Raw genomic sequence first — 17,235 nt, 5'->3', positions numbered from 1 at the left:
TACCCACATAGCACATAAACATATATATGCATGTATTCTTACACATGTGTGAGCAAAGCCCTCATGCAAGAACATATGTGCACACAAACACACACACATGTGCATGCACATTAGCACTTGCACAAATGCATGTGCACACACATATATGTTCACATGCACACTCACATTCCTCCATGCTCATGTACATCCATACACACGCACACACTTAGTCCAGCACACTGAGCAGCATACACACACCACCAGATTGTCTCCACTGCCTTTCCAAAGAAATCTCAGTTTTTAAGTTTTAGAGTCTGATATTCCCATCTGGGGATCCATCAACATGCTGCAGAATGCTAGCTAGCCTCAGGCCAGCATGGTGCCTGCCAGCCAGGCCCTATCCTCCCTGCCCAGCATCTCAGGAAACCTCAGGATCCAAAGGGTTCTGTCAAAGGGTCACCATGCAGAGGAAGGAGCAGTGAGCAGGGACTGGCTGAGCTTGTCCTAGAAGAGCCCCTGGGAGATGGCAGCCAGTTCTGGCCAGTGGAGAGGAGCTTGTCCCTTCTTGTGTCCCTTCTTGCATGTTTTGTGTCTTCTGTGAAGGTGTTCTTGGAGGAAGGCTCTCTGATACAAAATGGCCACCATTTCCCCTAGATCTGGGAGTCAGATGACCCAGTTGGGGATAAAAGTATAGGAAGCCATGTGATGCTTTTAGCAACTTCATTTCTGTAGCAGTCCCCTCTGGGACGAGGGAAAACCAGTGAGAAGTGACCCCTGCATTGAGCTACAGCAAAGCAGCATCCTGCAAAATTGTCCCAGGCTGGGCGTGTGGCTCACAGGAAGCATGCCTGCCCATATTTTTGGAATCTTGATTTTGATCTCTAGAACTGCCCAAAACTAAGCTGCAGGGCTGGGGAGTGGATCAGTTGGCAAAGAGCTTGTATGAGGGCACAAGGACCTGAGCTCAGCCCCTAGCGCTGATATAAAAAGTTGGGCATGGTGAGGTACACTTGTAATCCCAGCACTGGACAGAGATCATCCCAGCAGATAGGAGGGTCCCTGGGACTCACAGGCCATCCAGCCTAATGGAATTGACAAGTCCCGAGTCCCAGCAAAAAAGAACCTATGTGAACGGCTGGTGAGAGATGACATGAGTTTGATCTCTGGCTTACACACACACACACACACACACACACACACACACACACAGAGAGAGAGAGAGAGAGAGAGAGAAAATAAATTAACAAAAAAAAAATACTAGTTACTTTTCTATGCTATGTTACTTTTTTTGCTATGATGAGACACCATGACCAAGGTCCCGTTGTATATACCCTCAGCCCTTGAAACTTCCCACAAAAGAAAACAAACAAGCAACAATTTTATCATGTCATCATGGGCTGGAGAGATGGCTAAGCAGTTAAGAGCACTGACTGCTCTTCCAGAGGTCCTGAGTTCAATTCCCATCAATGACACAGTGGCTCACAACCATCTGTAATGGGATCTGATGCCCTCTTCTGGTGTGTCTGAAGACAGCGACAGTGTACTCACATTAAATAAATAAATAAGTCTTTTTTTAAAAATCTCATCATGGAAGCTGTAGTGTGTCACAGTGTGCCTTGCGGAATACTCTGTCCACGTCTTTTACTTGCATATGTTCACTTCTGAGAGTCACTGGTCTGCTGCAAGGTCTCTGGCTTTTGCTACACTATCAATACTGGATCCTCACCAGGATGTCTCTTGGATGTCCTGCTGTTGCCCTGTGTCATGGAGCTCTTGCAGCTTTGGATCTGCAGGACCCACCCCTTCATGTGCTCTGGCAGTTCACAGATGAGGTAGACACTGAGGCAAATCAACTCAAAACCCTGAATCTGGGCCTGAGGTCAGCCAGTCAGCTTTCCTACATCCACACAACCATGAAGAGCTCTCCAGCATTGCCCTGGCTGGCTAGCTCACCCACTGCTGCAGCCTGCAAGGGACAGGGCCAGCTCACACATGCCTTTGCTACCAGGGCAGGCTTTACTGAGCTACCCAGGTGATGGGTTGTTCTCTCAAGGGCTGCAGCCTGTGAGGAGAAGGGCCAGCTCTCCTGTTCTCACGACTTTCGGGTCATCTCTCCTTCCTGCTGCAAGCAGTGAAGGGGTGAGGGCATCTCTCCCTTGCTCACATTACCACCACACTGCAGACCTCTCCCATGCTCCCTCTGGCTAGCACACCCTCAGCTTCAGCACCAGGGCCAGATCTACGGTGCTGCCCAGGTGTAGTGTAGAGCCTGCATGGGAGGGGCCAGCTATGCACAGCCTTTGAACAGCAACATAGTCCCAGGCAACAGCCCAGACCAGGGACGTCTGCATGACGTTAGATGATAATATGAGCTATGGACATCAACACAGACCCCTGCCACTGCATGACCACAGACCCAGACGTGGCCCTCAGCAGCCGCAGCACAAACCAGGACTTCACTATGGCCCCAGGTGGCAAGGCCAGCTACTCACCACCTCAGGCATTCTCTCAACCCCCGTGTCTCCAGTCTGACCCTCCTCATAGTGCTCAAACCTCACTTCTCTTCCTCTCATCTCTCTGCTGCACAGTAGCTCCCACGGTGGGTGGGCCACGTTGGGGGCAGGCCTCTGGGCGTCCTCCTGGTGTGGACTTCTGAAACTTACAAGCCCACTCCCAGTGACACACTTCCTTCAACAAGGCCACACCTTCTAACCCTTACCAACTGGGGACCAAGTATTTGAACACATGAGCTTATGGGGTCATTCTAAATCAAACTGCCACAGTGACATTGTTCTATAGGAGGATTTACTTAAGGTCCTTTGTCTGGGAGGTCACCGGATATCTGGCCATTCTATTCCAGCTTTCTGGGAACGCCCGCATGTTCATCCATACCATGTGACTTAAAATGCACCTCCCCACAGGGAACCTAGGGCTTTCTGCACACTAAGCAAGTTCTCTACCACCAAGTCCCACTGCGGCCTCTTTATCCTTTAAGAATCACATTGAATGAAAAAAATTCCCTTTTGGGTCCAGAGAGATGGTCAGTGGTTAAGAGTGGTTGCTGCTCTTGTAAAGGACCTGAGTTTGGTTCCCAGGATCCATGTTGTGTGGCCCCAACAGTCTGTGACTCCAGTTCCAGGGGAATCAATGGAGACAATTATCTTCCTGGTTATTCCCAAATCCTACAGGTGATAATTTTCAGAACTATAAATTAAGCATTTCCGACACCGTTTTACATTTGGAGGAAGCAGGGCAGATCAGTAAAGCTATAGTGAGTTAACTCCTAGGTTCATAGAGCTACGGAGAAGCCAGGTCAACTGGCAGTCCCTACCTGCCCTCTACCCTCTTCCTCTCTTACCAACACAGCATCCAGGTCTGACTTCCCATTTCTGCACACGCTTTGGCTCACATGAAGCCCCTCTGCCTTTCTAAATAGCGAGGAGACACACAGCCATCTCAACCCCTCTCTTACTTTCCAACGGGAAAACCTAGATTTTGCATCTGGGGACCCTGAGCTATGAATCTGTGCTGTGAGCGCAGCATCCTCCTAAGAGCCCAGTAGGGGGCGCCCACAAGCACTTGCTCGAGCTCTAGGCAGCCAGCCGACCTCACTGACTCCAACGCGGAAGATCAACCAACCTACCGGAAAAGCAAGGGCTTCCTCCATCTGATGAACTGCCAGCTGCCTTGGGTTAAGTGCTGGTCATTTGTGACGGTGACTCGCGGCCTGACAAGGACAGTTGCTCGGACTGTGCGTTGACCTGAAGACCTTGCCTCGTCTGCTCTTCGCTGTGTAGGATTTTGTGTCTGCCTCACCTCTTCAGGGCCAATCTCCCAGCACTGCCTGGACTCAAGAAAACACTGGGCTGTCCAACAGGGTGCCTGGACACCAATCACAAGCACAAGTGTTACTTTCAAATCCTATAGGGAGAAGGTCACTTTCCTGTGTCTTCTGTCTAAACTCCACCCCAAAGTTACCTGGCAACAGCCAGGTATGCTCTGCCCCACAGTTACCTGGCAACAGCCTGGTAGGCCTGACCCACTATAAAAAGGGACTGCTTGCTCCCTCCTCCCTCTCTTGCCCTCTTGTCTTCTTGTTACCTTTCTGTCTCCTCACCCCTTCCCCCATCCTCTCTCCATGTGTTCATGGCCTGCCTCTACTCCTCTACTCGTCTATTCTTCTACTTCCCTCTCCCTCTCCTTCTCTACCTTTCTCTGCCTCTACTACCCTCTTGACTACCCTCCCCATGCTCTGAATAAACTATATCCTATACCGTCCTGTGGCTGGTCTCTCAGGGGGAAGGGATGCCTTGGCATAGGCCCGCTGAAGCACTCCCTTCCCCCATACTTCACGGCACCTCCATAGAACATATTCCTCCTTATCTTTTGATAAACACAACATTCCGGACATGTGCAGCTGCTTGGAAGATGTTTATGCCCAAGTTTTTAGCCTACTGGCCTGGGCAAGTGTGCACTGTCCAGGGTCTTTCCTTTCCAACCAGGATGCTGAGGGTTCCTGGACTCCCTACAGGTCTGTCCCTACTCTATATAGTCACTAAGTGCTGTGAGACAGAGATAATGGCTGGCGTTTGTTTGTTTGTTTGTTTGTTTGTTTGTTCGGGAGGGGGCTGCTTGCCACTGCAAGGATAAAGTCCGAGAGATCTTTAAGGATTCAGTGTTTTTCTTTCTCCCACCTTGCGGAGTCTGGAGGTTGAACGTAGGTAGTGTTGCTTGGTGGCAAGTGTCTTTACCCACTGAGCAATCTCCAGGGAAAGGCTGACTTCCTCATGCCCAGCAGCAGAGGAATCCGAGCTGTTGTGTGGGTACGGCTGTGGAGGTGTTTGCAGAGAGCAATAATTGACTTAGGAAGCTCCGGGGACTGCTGGGCTGGGCTTCTGCAGGAGCAGCTGAGGTCTTCTTCTCTGTACAGAGGCTGGCCAGATTCCTGCCCTCCTGGGTTCCTCCTGGAGTCCTGTGGGGCATGCCCTTATGGTAAGTTTCATCTTGCATAGCCATTCCTCCAAGAGCTTGTGGCGGCCCATTCCTGAGAGCTTTTGGTCCACAATTGGTCCCTTTGCATAGTTTTACTACAAGCCCTTAAGAATAGTTCAGGAAATACTGGAAAAGGCTTACTGTAAACAGACATTCAGTTTCAGAAGTCAGGTAAGGGTGTTGGCCCAGATCAGAGGAAAACAGTTGGACCAGGGATCTAGCTCAGTGGACAGTATGAACTGAAGTGTCCAGAAGAAACAGGTAGGAAGAAGGGAAAGAAGGGAAGAAGAGCTGTACTGGTGTCAAAGTTTCTATAAGGCCAAATGACTGAATTTAGGGATTTTCAGGGATTACAATATTTCCAACCAGAGCCAAAGCATCTGAGGCTATTTTTCGTTCCTTTGAAAGTCACCATCCCTATGCCTGACTTAATATTGTTGTGCCGATCATAATCATAGCAGACCACAGCTCTCCAACAGTCCAAAGAAGGTGGTCACATAGCCCCTGAAACCTAGAACAAAGCTGTCTTTGTCGATTTTCGGTTACTGTGACAAAACACCAGGACCAGGGGAACTTTGAGCAAAAAGGGTTTATTTGGGCTTATGGCTCCTGGGGGGATAAGAGTCCATCACCGTCATAGCAGGGAAGCATGCAGCAGGCCCGCTAGAAGCTGGATTGAGGCCAGGGGAGTAACCATAGAGAGAGGGGGTAGGGGGGAGAGAAAGGGTGGAAAAAGAGAAGGAGAAGAAGGAAGAGGAGAGAGAGAGAGAGAGAAGCCCAAATGTCTAGATTGTATAGGGAAGAGCCTCCGGGGAAAGGGCAGCAGCCCCTGTGCTGGAAAGTTCAGGGCTGGGGGGAAGGATATACCAGATAGGGACTGAAGGATACTGGGAGAACCTGGAGGCCAGGTCTGCTTACATAAAATATGCACCTCAGTCCCTTGTCCAGGGTCTGAACCCAGTCTGCAATCCCAGCACTTGGGAGGTGGAGGCAGGAGGATCAGAAGTTCAAAGTCATTCTTGGCTACAGAGTGAGTTTGAGGCCAGTCTGGGCCACGTGAGACTCCTATCAAAGGAAAAGGAAGAGAGAGCAAAGTGACCCAGTGACCAGTACCACAGAAAGAAATACTTGACAATCGACCCTTGGTGGCCACCCCTTCCAGCACCCTTAGCATCTCAGGGTGCTGTGTCAATAATTGGGGACATCAGGTTAGTTAAGGGACAACATGCCAAGATCCCTCCTCACCAGGTTCAAGCTGCTTTAGGGGCTCCATCTCTGGGCATGTGGGAATTAGCAGACAGAGTAGCAGGAAGCCAGGCAGGAGGGTGTTTTATTTCTCTGGATGAGAATGTTGTAATTGCCCAGAGGGAAAAGGAATGGGTGGGGAGAAGGGAGAAGGGAGAAGGGAGAAGGGAGAAGGGAGAAGGGAGAAGGGAGAAGGGAGAAGGGAGAAGGGAGAAGGGAAGGAGATAGAAAAAGAAAGGAAAAGGGAAAGAGAAAGGAGTCCAAAATCATGAAGTATACAGAGGAGAAAATATGTTACATTCCCAGACCACCACACCTGTGCAAGTCTTTGGAAATCAAAGCCCGGGGTTTTCCTGCAGCACACACACACTCAAGACAGCAACAGCAGTTAAAGCTCCTTCCGGGGTTTTCCTGCAGCACACACACACTCAAGACAGCAACAGCAGTTAAAGCTCCTTCCGGCTTCCGAAGGGGCCTTAATCACAGCAGTCGGATGATGGACAGAGCCGGCTTTCAGTAGAAACTGATTAGAGAGGCTGGATATTCCCTGTCTCCCTCCAGGCTGGGCAGACATGGGAAATATGTTGGCACTTGCCCACTGGCCACTCCATACCCTCCCCTACCACTATGCACTGTTTACTTGAGGCTCAGACTCTGAGGTGACAGGTCACCAAGCTTCCACTGAAGGAAATCTGAGAACTGGAGCAGGAGGAGAGGTGTACTGCAAACACAAGCCTCCTCTGTCCAGGGCCTTTCCACAGATGACATGACGGTGCCTGCCTGCCAGTCCTTGAAGGCAGCTCTGTCTTTCTCCTGACCCAAGCAGCCACTTCCTGTGCACAGAAGGATGGAAGGCAGCCATCTCCAAGCTGGCTCCCCTTGAATAGATCACACTGTGAAAACATAGCTGGCTAGACCCCACCCCCATTCCAGCCTCTGGCTGGGATAGAATCCTTGTTAGCTATTTTTCCTGTTATGGTGACCAAACACCTGGCCAGAAGCAATGTAAGCGAAGGAAAGTTTATTTCAGTTCAGATTCTACCTGTGCAATCCATCCTGGTAGCGGAGGCGGGAGACAGCTGGTTACGTTGTATGTTTAGTCAGGAAGCAGAGGGAGATGAAAGCTGATGCTCAGCTCACTGTCTCCCTTTTATTCATTGAGAATAAATGGTCTGGGCTGGAGAGATGAGCCCAGTGGTTAAGAGCACTGACTGCTCTTCCAGAGGTCCTGAGTTCAAATCCAAATTCCTCTTCACAGGAATTTAGTCCTACTGGATGACGTTTGTTCCCTCCCTCGGTGCACATCTTGATAACCTCTTGGGAGATCCCTTCTCCCAACGCCGCCGTGTCATGCTGAGGAAAAGGCCGATGACCTCAGCAGGGATTTGATGGGGGAGGTAGAATTCCAACCCCAACTTGAGGAAAGTTTGAACTTTCTTTTGACCTTAGCCCTTTATAATATGAAAAATGATACATTTTTATTAGTGTGTGTGTACATCTGTGTGAATGTATGCCATGTTCAGTTGCACGTGGAGACCAGATCAGGGCATTAGACAGGTGCTGGGAACTGGACTCTGGTACTTAAGTATTCTCAACTATGGAACCATTTCTCCAGTTTCCAGGCTGTGTGGCTTCATAAGTACTTAGAGCCTAGAACATTTATTTTCTCACCGGGTGAGGTCACACAGGCAGCCAGAGTAAGTCAGATTCACAAAGGCAGCAGAAATCTCAACTCTGGTTTCTCAGCAAACTGTTTCAAATTTCCTGTCTCTTCCCCCCCCTATTCCTATTATATTTTAGAAGCAAAGCATAATAAACAAGGGATCTCATACCCCCCGGGGTTTACATAAGGATTGACATTTGCACATAAAGAAAGGCCTGAGGTGGACAGTCGACATAGGCCCTCTGCTGGGGTTCACTGTCTCCATGTTATCCCAGAGTCCTCTATCCTCCCTGATATGCTCAACATTGTTAACAGAGGCTTTTGGCAGGACACGAGCTGTCCTCATTCCCACAACCTTCTATAACCACAGATTAACCAACACGTCTTCCACCCTTCCTATCTACCATGTTAATCCTCATTCTGAGCTGAAGACAAATCCTGCCAATCACAGCCACTTTCAGCCTCTGGACAGACTTGGCTGTGTCTGGATTCAGGTCCTAAAGAGAAAGTCAGTCTGTGACTGGCTAGCTTCCCGTTCTGGTCTTCAGACACAGCCTGCCATCAACAGGAGGAAGTATACATCCAGAAATATCTATCTGTTGCACAGTGTCTGTCTGGCTTGGGCTAGCCAGGGAGGGTTTAAGATATCACAGGATATTCCAAGTGAAGAGGCACAGGCCTTTAATCCCAGCACTCAAGGGCAGAGGTAGGCAGATCTCTGAGTTTAAGGTCAGCCTGGTCTACAGAGCAAGTTCCAGGACAGTCAGAGCTTCACAGAGAAACCCTGTCTTGAAATAAATTAACAAGCAAACAAACAAATCTTTTGTTGTTGTTACCCACAGCCTGGGAAGGTCCTGTGGTGTTCAGAATTCCCCATATTGTAAACAAAGGCCATCAAGATGAAACTCCTACTTAAAATACTATTAAAAGAACTACTTAGCCAGGCAGTGGTGACACACACCTTTAATCCCAGCACTTGGGAGGCAGAGGCAGGCTGATTTCTAAGTTTGAGGCCAGCCTGGTCTACAAAGTGAGTTCCAGGACAGCCAGGGATACACAGAAAAACCCTATCTCGAAAAAACAAAAATACAAACAAACACAAACAAACAAAAAATACTTGAAGAGTTTTTTTTTAATTTTTGAGAATTACATATTTCAGTATTTTCCAAAATACTGTTTCCTAAATCATTAAAAAAGAAAGCAGATTCAGTAAGGAATTTAAGTCATTAAATATGTTGCATTAATATATACATACAGAAAACTAAGCAATAATATTTAGCTCTGAAATGTGTACCATCTCCTTTTGCCTCATTAAAGGTTCAACCAGCACTGTGTGGCTATGTACAAAGTTCCATATCCCATGTACATTTAGAGTGTGACAGTTGGGCTGGTGAGATGGCTCAGTGGGTGAGAGCACCCGACTGCTCTTCCGAAGGTCCAGAGTTCAAATCCCAGCAACCACATGGTGGCTCACAACCATCCGTAATGAGATCTGACTCCCTCTTCTGGAGTGTCTGAAGACAGCTACAGTGTACTTACATATAATAAATAAANCTTAAAAAAAAAAAAAAGAGTGTGACAGTTGAGCCGGGCTTGGTGGCGCACGCCTTCAATCCCAGCACTCGGGAGGCAGAGGCAGGTGGATTTCTAAGTTGGAGGCCAGCCTGGTCTACAAAGTGAGTTCCAGGACAGCCAGGGCTACACAGAGAAACTCTGTTTCAAAAAACCAAAAAAAGAAAAAAAAAAGAGTGTGACACTTGCCTCAGCTTAAAGCTGGGGTAATTTGTCCACTGAAGGGAAGAGATCTGGAGCCCGAGGGTAGATCAGTCTGTAGGACTGTCTGGTTGTAACATCATCAACACCAGCAATATCCTCGACTCCTGTGTTCACTTTTCAGCTGAAGCCTGGGAAGCCATGTAAATAGCTGCCGCTGCGGCCACAGAGATCGGGCTCCTGCCAGGAACCAAGTCCAGCTCCACTGCCTTACGGGCTATGTGTGTAGCTGCCATCTGCACTTGCTTGGGGAGGCAAAGGTTGGAGCAGAACCTGGACATGAAGTCCCCAGTTGTGATCAGATCCACGCTGGTTTCCAGAGCTTTCAAAATCTGTTTAAAACAGCGGCCAATTCCTTTCTTAGAGATTCAAGACACAGCACATTATTTCTTAAATGTCCTGGGAACGCCTTCTTTTCTATAGGTGCTGTACAGACAAGCAGAAGCTATCATATCATCAGCTCTTCCCTTCAGGCTCTTCTGCTCATACACTTGCTTGAATAAACTATCCGTTCGATCAACTCTATTGCGAGAGAGGTTGATTCTGTCCGCCATGGTCGTGATTTCCTTGAATGCGTTCATCAACGCTCTATCAGAACTACTCATTGTTCTCTGGTTCGGATACTTAGAACTGCCCAACTCTCAAAGCTTACAGCTCCTGTACCCTTGCCAATCATGGTGGACAAATCTCCATCGCTCAGAAGAGGATTCTGAGAGTCTCCAACTCGAGATGGGTCTTTTGTTGCGTTGTCATTCTGAAAGTTCTCCATTCAGATCCCACATCAATAACTCGGTCCCCTACAACTAGGCCCCATTCGGGACAGATCACATCGCCAGCTCTGTAGTCCTCGACTAAATTTGCATCTGGATGATTCGGACACGTAACTGTTGGGAGAGCATCCAAAAGGCTGCTCGACGTTATCTTCGTGGCTCCTCCACCAACAGCTCAGCCCAAAGCAGGAAGCAGGACTGGCTCTTAGATACCCAAGCCGGGTCTTTACTCACAAGTCACTCATGCCCACTCCGTGGCTACGGGTCGGGAGGAAGGCCAAAAACTGTTCGGTCCTTGACCACGCCTGCTGTGTATTTCCTGGTTTTCTTTGCTGAGTGGCTCTCAGCTGCTGGTTGGTAGGCAAAACTTCAAAGCCTGGAGTGTTAGCACACACCTTTGATCTCAGGAGGCAGAGGCTGGAGGATCTCTGTGACTTTAGGGGAAGCCTGGGCTACACAGGGAGCTCCGGAACATCCAGGAGGAGGGGGGGGAGGGAGGGAGAGAGAGAGAGAGAGAGAGAGAGAGAGAGAGAGAGAGANAGAGGAAGAAGGAGGAGGGGGGAGAGAGAGAGTTTGAAGAGCTTTAAAAACCCGCATTTGTAAGTAGACGTGAGACTGGGGAACAGAGGGACTAAAGGGGGAGGGGGAGGGGAGGGGGAGGGTAACAGAATGTGAGAGAATAGGCCCAGATTATGTTACAGGTGTGCATGAAAATTGTTTTAGCTTCAGATCCTTGCAGCTGGTCAGGGTCGGTGCACTCGTGAGAACTGCAAGTACCTCCACCCTCCACCCCACTTAAAGTCACAGCTAGAAGTTAATGGGAGAAACAATCTGATTCAACAGAAGACTGCCGCAGCCATGTTCGCCCAGCACATGCAACTCATGCTGCAGAACGCTCAGATGTCATCTCTTGCGTCTTTTCCTATGAATCCATCACTTGCAGCTAATCCTGCCATGGCTTTCAATCCTTACATGACTCATCCTGGCATGGGCCTGGTTCCTGCTGAGCTTTTACCAAATGGTCCGGTTCTGATTTCTGGAAACCCTCCTCTTGCACTGCCAGGAGTTCCTGGTCCAAAGCCAATTCGTACAGATAGACTGGAGGTTTGCCGTGAATTTCAGCGTGGAAATTGTACCCGTGGGGAGAGCGAGTGCCGCTATGCTCACCCTACGGATGTTTCCATGATTGAAGTCACTGATAATTCTGTGACAATCTGCATGGATTACATTAAAGGCCGATGCTCCCGGGAGAAATGCAAGTACTTTCATCCTCCTCCCCACTTGCAGGCCAAACTCAGGGCAGCTCATCACCAGATGAACCATTCTGCGGCCAACGCAATGGCCCTGCCGCATGGTGCACTTCAACTGATACCAAAGAGGTCAGCCCTTGACAAGGCCAATGGTGCCACTCCAGTCTTTAACCCCAGTGTTTTCCACTGCCAACAGGCTCTGGCTAACATGCAGATTCCACAGCAGGCTTTTATCCCAACAGTGCCCATGATGCACGGTGCTACACCTTCCACCGTGTCTACAGCAACACCACCTGCCAGCAACGTTCCCTACGTTCCAACAACTACAGGCAACCAGTTGAAATATTGAGCAGCAGAGTTACAGAGTATCCGAATCTCTCAACAAGAAACTCCGTGTGGCCTTTCTATATGTATTCTCGTATGTCTTCTTGTACCAACACGACAATAAGCATGGTGCAGTCAATATACTCAAGTGCATATACCTGTTGACAAGTTCAAATTTTAAAAATCTGTGGGGATGTTAAAGCAAATAGAAAATTAACCAGTATGTGTTACCTTATACGGATTCATTGTATATGAATTAGCATACAGAATACAACCATACAAGTTTGTCATATATATGAATTATCAGATCCATATTACATGAATTTTCCATCTGATATGAATTACCATATTGAATATAACCGTAAGATGTTGTGACTGCTTTCCAGTAATGGTTTATGGTAAATGAATTTCCACAGTGTACTGTAGGCAGGCTTACTGTATACTCTTACTGTATACTCTTACTGTATACTCTTGGTGGATAAATTCTGTTTTGGAAGTGTTACCTTACTGTTTTGTTTACAAGATAGTCTATAGGATTGATGTAGAATGTAACTGATATTTCCCACNCCATTTTCCTCCATTGGTATATTGTATTAAATTGGGTTCTGCTTAGCTCTTTCATGCTATAGTGTTCTCTTGTTTATATGTGATATTTGATTTCAATTAAAGCGTCATAAGTGGTGAACAGAACTATATGTGACTGAAAAATGTGACAGGTTCATGGTAATATGCCCTCTTTAAAANATTTCTGTAAGTTTCTGGAGGCGTACATTTTAAAGGCCTCACTTCTGAATGTGCACAAAATCTGTTCATATATAGAATTTTACCTGTAGATCTGACCTTGCATAGTCAATAATATACTAAATTTTTAAAAGAGAAAAAACTTCCCTACATGTGATAGGAAAGTTCAAATGTTAACCTCAAACCATTCTTCTTAAATAATTTGAGAATCAATTGTTCACATTCCAATAAATTTCTTAGCATGTATAAAAAAAAAAAAAAAGAAAATTGTTTTAAACGTTTTTTAAAGGTTTGTTTTTGTTTTTGTTTTGGAAATTTGGGAGATTCTCTAGTTCTCTTAGATTTTAAAAATTCATTTACATATCAGGAACCTTCTATCATTTAACTTGTTACACCCCCCCAAAATTATCTCAGATTTTTGGGGTGTAAGGGACCCAACTCAGGGCCTTCTTGGAAGGCACTCTCCCCTGAGCTACACCCAGGTCATCCTAGCGCAATTCTTAGGGCATGGAGAGCCTTGCTTTCTGCAGATTGGAAATCAGCTTTGTCCTGAGTGGTCTAAAAGCTTCGTCATCCTCGGCAGGCAGTGGTGTCGCACACCTTTAATCCCAGAATTTGGGAGGCAGAGGCAGAGGCAGGGCGATTTCTGAGTTCGAGGCCAGCCTGGTCTACAGTGTGAGTTCCAGGACTGCCAGGGACACACAGAGAAACCCTGTCTCGAAAAAACAAAAACAAAAAACAAAACAAAACAAAAAAGTAAAAAAAAAAAAAAAAAAGAAAAAGCTTCACCATCCTCCAGCCTTTTTGGGCATCTCCCGTACAGAATAGAGTCTCAGTCTCTCCTCAACTTGTAGAAATGTGACTGTGCTAGTTACCTTTGTGTCACTGTGACCACAGCGTGTGACTGAATTAAGTGAACGGTGGGGATATTTATTTGGGCTCAGAACTTTGAGAGGGCTTTAGTCTGTTGTGGAGGGGGCAGTACAGTATATCAGTTCAGTTCACAATGTGGACCATGAGGGATAGGTTAGTCACATCAGGGAGGGTCAGGACGCAGAAAAAAAAGGGCAGGAAGTGAGCAGGGAGATCTCAGGAGCCCTCCCCACTCACCTACGTCCCCCCCCCCCCGGAGTTTCTAGAACCTTCCCTAAAAGCACCATCAGCTGGAGACCAAGAAGCAACACATGCACCTGTGGGTCTGTTTCAGACTCGAACCCCAGCAATGGCTCCCTGAGAATGTTCTCTTCTCATTATCCTGAATTCTCTCTGAGCCCTTGAAGGTTTTCATTGCTAGTTGTTGTGATGGAGGGTTCTTGGCTTCTCTGTGCCTCGTGGGCATGGCTAAATGGAGACAGTCTAGGCTACTTCCCCTGGGGACTGTGCCTGCCAGAGGCTGGAAGCTTCTGCAGTCAGGGTATCTGGCCCCAGATCTGGTTTCCCAGCCATTAAATCTTGTGTCCTCAGACGGCCACATAACTTCACTTATGGGATGTGGATAATAGCATGCTCCACCTTGTTAATCATTACTGTGATGGCCGAATAGGATAACTCGGGGAAAGCCACCCTTAGAGAGGGCCTTGAGAAGGAGCCGTCATCTACGAGTACACCGTGCCGGCCATCTTTGCTTTCCATCTCTGTGTTATCTACAATTGGCAAGTGTAGTATTTTAAAATTTAAAATGGCATATATTTTAAAAGGGATGTACGCAATAACAAACAGATGCCATTTTAATTTTTTTTTTAAAAGATTTATTTATTTATTATATGTAAGTACACTGTAGCTGTCTTCAGACACACCAGAAGAGGGAGTCAGATCTTGTTATGGATGGTTGTGAACCACCATGTGGTTGCTGGGATTTGAACTAAGGACCTTTGGAAGAGCAGTCGGGTGCTCTTACCTGCTGAGCCATCTCACCAGCCCCCAGATGCCATTTTAAAATCTTCTTTTGTCAGGGCACGGTGGCTCAGACTTGTTTTCCTGAGCAATAGAGGCAGGAGATAACTTCCACGAGGCTGAGGGCAGCCTAGCCAACAAAGCCATTTCTAGATCAGCCAGAGAGACGTAGACCCTGTGTATGAATAAATAAATAGTAAATAAATACACAAATATGTAAATGTTTTATTTTTATGTTAAGCCCTAATCTTATCAGTTTTTCTAATAAATACAAGAAGTTGCTAATTTTATATCTCTAGCTGATGGTGTCAAAATGCCTATCTGACCACAGAGAAAACAGTCAGTCTAGAGGTCAGGGATGCAGCTCAGTTGGTAAAGTGTTTACCTAGCATGCAGAAAGCCTGGGTTTGATGCCTAGCGTCACAAAGCTCACCTGTAACCCCAACACTGGGAAGACAGAGTCTGGAAGATCAGAAGTTCAAAGTCATCTTTGGCCGTATGGGGCGGGGGTGGGGNGGGACTTGACAGAAGGCCTGCTGGGGGACAAAGAATGGGGCTGGTCCAAAGGGGTTCTGTGAAGAACCGGGGTGGGGGGTGGGTAGGGGGTGTTCGTTGGGGGGGTTGGGAGTGGAGGAGGGGGCGGCAAAAAAGAAAATAGGAAAGGAAAGGAGCTGCTGGGCTGTGAACTCAAAAGTAGGAAACATAGTAACATAGTAGCGGGACTTCTTGTGGACATGAAAGCCTAGAAATTTTCTGGAAACTTAGTATGGGTCTTTAACAGGGCCAGCTAGGTCCTGCTAAGAAATGAGCCTGGCTTCTCCCAAGGTTCATAGAGCATTTATTTGCCCAGATCTCCCCCTCTTCTATGTGAGATGGGAACGCTACTTGCCCTGAGAGCTTAGGCTGCCCCTCAGCAGTTCCTCGCCTGGCACCCTGTGTGGGTCCCATGGGTATCTGGACTTCCCATGCTCTTCCAGGCCCTGGCTGGCAGCCCCGCAAATGACACTCCCAGCTTGTGCAGTAAAGATCCCTCCAACTCTGCCTGAATTCTGGGGGAGTCAGCAGACCAAAAGTCAGCACAGATGGTGGGGTGGACTTTATCTGTTCCTATCCTGTCAGGGATCCCAGCCACTTGTGGTTTTTATCTCCCATAGAAAGGCTTTAATTCCTATGTTTTGTCCAGTCTGAAGCACTGGTGTTCCCATCATGGCCAAGGCAAAAGTTTTACACCTGTCACAGCACAGCATGTGCACGTCGCTCTTCCACCCCCACCCCCACCTCCGCCTCCCTGTCTGTCTGTCTCTCTGTTTCTGTCTCTCCCTTCTTCCCTCCCTTCCCTGCTACCTCCTCCCTCCTTCCCTCCCTCTATTCTATGGAAAGAACACTGGGTCTTGCTCTCACTTGTAGGTACATCACAGGTAAGCACTGTACACTGAGCTACAGCACCAGCCTTGATAAACGGCCATGGAAGACGGGTGCTTTTGCTTTTTGCCCGTTTGCCCTCCCTCTCAATGGCAAGTTCCTCCATCCTGTCGATGAGACATTGCTGGCATTAGAACTGACTTCGATGTGATTCCAATGTAGACTGAAGATCAGCAGCTCTCTGGGACTCCTCCGGGGTTCCAGCACTAGATTGGGGCCACTGAGACATCCAGTCTCATGGATTGCACAGCTGCCATATTCCTGGCCTTTTTGTCCGGAGGTAGCTGTTGTTGGACCACTCCGACAATAGCCTGTAAGCCACTCGGATGTAGCCATTCTATTAATCGTGTTTGGGGTTTTCTATGTCTGCCCTGTGTCCTGAATAATGGCACAGAGGCTTATTTTTATTCACAATGCTTACGGCCTTGGCTTAGGCTTGCTGCCGACTAGCTCTTAACGGATATTAACCTGTTTATGTTACTCTAAGTTTTACCGCATAGCTAGTTACCTCTCCTCAGTTTCACACATCCAACTTCCACCACATCTGACATCTGACTTTTTTCCAAGAGTTCCTATCTCTCCCAGAACTCCCATCTTCTACTTCCTGTCTTTGCCATAGGACCTCAGCTTTTTTATTTTATCCAATCACAGGGTGCCCTAGGCAGGCAAGGAAGGTCAGAGACACATCTTCACACAGCACATAGAAACATTATCCCTACAGTCCCTTTAGAGAACCCTGACTAATCCACTTCCTCTTATGTTCCGTTACCTATGGAGGATCAGCACAGACATCTGCTGCCTGAACCAGGCCTGGGCTCACCTTTGACCTCTCCCCTCTCACATCTCACCAGTGGCCGTCAGTTCAGTGTTAACATCCCTCATGTTGAAACCCATGTTCTCAGCCCCGCTTAGTAGAGAGCCCTGTCCTCCGACAGCCTGAGGTATCTTAGGTGGTGGTCATGGAATGTATGCATGCACAGGTAGGTTCTCATGCTGCAACCTTGGTCAGGCTCCATCATCACTCATGGACTGACCAATAGTTTACATGAATTTGATGACACCTGTCCTACCATCCAGTGATAGCAGCTCTGCCCAATGGGCCTCGGTGTGATACTCAGAACACATTAATTAAAACAGTCATGAGGTAAATTATAAACAGGGAAGATCTTGGGGACATGGGGTG

At 47.7% G+C, this 17,235-nt stretch overlaps 2 pseudogenes across 1 annotated transcript; one reads left to right on the top strand and one right to left on the bottom strand.

Annotated features, from left to right (window-relative positions):
• Nucleotides 1–9,646: 9,646 nt before the first annotated feature.
• LOC110300925 lies at nt 9,647–10,667 on the bottom strand (annotated as a pseudogene).
• A 491-nt stretch (nt 10,668–11,158) lies between these two features.
• Nucleotides 11,159–12,959, top strand: LOC110300522 (annotated as a pseudogene). Its single transcript, XR_002378583.2, has one exon. The product of XR_002378583.2 is annotated as a muscleblind-like protein 3 pseudogene (transcript).
• The last annotated feature ends 4,276 nt before the right edge of the window (nt 12,960–17,235 follow it).

This window comes from Mus caroli, chromosome 8, assembly GCF_900094665.2.
Source record: "Mus caroli chromosome 8, CAROLI_EIJ_v1.1, whole genome shotgun sequence".
Taxonomy (NCBI): domain Eukaryota; kingdom Metazoa; phylum Chordata; class Mammalia; order Rodentia; family Muridae; genus Mus; species Mus caroli.
Note: the sequence above shows the minus strand (reverse complement) of the source record. Positions and strands in the feature narration are given on the sequence as shown.